Here is a 1,029-nt window from a genome sequence, read left to right as displayed (position 1 = left end):
CCCCCCCCCGGTGCAAGTTGTAAGGATTTTTTGCAAAATGGATGGATTTTTAAGGCTCTTTATACAGGTAAACGTCCAAAGAGGTTGAACCGGACCGAACTTCAGTCATACAAGACCCAACAACTTTATTCCTGATCTAAACTAGTGATCTTGTGAGCAGCTGCAGCTGTATGCTTTTATTTTTTTCTGTCAGGCTGTCGGAGCGCTCCTCCTCCTCTGTCCGGTGCTGGTGTGGGGTGAAAATGCTCCACCTCAGACCGTTCAGAGATGTAACTATCTGCAATACTGTGGTCACTCTCCATGTAGCATCAATTATGCTAATGCTAGCCGCCTGTCATGTTCTCTCGTCCTTGCCACACCTCCGCTCTCTAGCCCCCGTCTCCCCTACCCACTTTGATGCATTTTTCAAATTTCACCTTGGGGCGGAGTTATTTTTCACCGGGGGGGGGGATACACTTTAATTAGTGCATCATTAATGAGATCAGCATGTCTTATTTATCTCATAACCTCTAGATGGCAGCAAAGTATTCTTTTTTATCAATATTGTACAGAAAACAGTTTTTTTTTTTCATTTATTTTTCCAAAAACATTTATGTCAGTGTTTTATACAAACCCAGACCTAAAACTGTGACAGTGTGTATGGATAAATATAAAGTTGTGTTTATTATAACTGAATGGGTCGACCCAAGATGTGTTTTTTTTTATCTAAACTACATTCAGTTTTCCTGTTACATCTCAAGTGATATATTCCAACARTTTAGGCCCCAAATTTATTTTGAATAAGTTGAAATGCAGCAGTCTGGGAAAATATTTGAGAAAATGTTTTAAAAACAAGAAAATGCATTTGGATATTATTTTTCTTTACTCTTTTAAAAAGACAGAAAAACCCACAAAGGTAACAGAAAAAGCTTGAAACTGACAAAAATAATCATTTTATTTACTGATTCTCTCAGAGATTTGTCTGTATGCAATTTGTTAAATGTATCAAATCAATAATTTTTAACTCATAAAAATATATTATCTGTATAC

The 1,029-nt window shown here is 36.7% G+C and overlaps 1 protein-coding gene across 1 annotated transcript in view; it reads left to right on the top strand.

The window, feature by feature from the left end:
* sacm1lb (SAC1 like phosphatidylinositide phosphatase b) overlaps positions 1-1,029 on the top strand; it is a gene marked incomplete at its 5' end in the record, with an annotated part of 19,036 nt that overhangs the window by 3,144 nt on the left and 14,863 nt on the right.

The sequence above is a fragment of the Austrofundulus limnaeus genome, unplaced genomic scaffold (assembly GCF_001266775.1).
Source record: "Austrofundulus limnaeus strain Quisiro unplaced genomic scaffold, Austrofundulus_limnaeus-1.0 Scaffold605, whole genome shotgun sequence".
Lineage (NCBI taxonomy): Eukaryota > Metazoa > Chordata > Actinopteri > Cyprinodontiformes > Rivulidae > Austrofundulus > Austrofundulus limnaeus.
The sequence above is the reverse complement of the archived record's forward strand: the minus strand, read 5'-3'. Positions and strand labels throughout refer to the sequence as shown.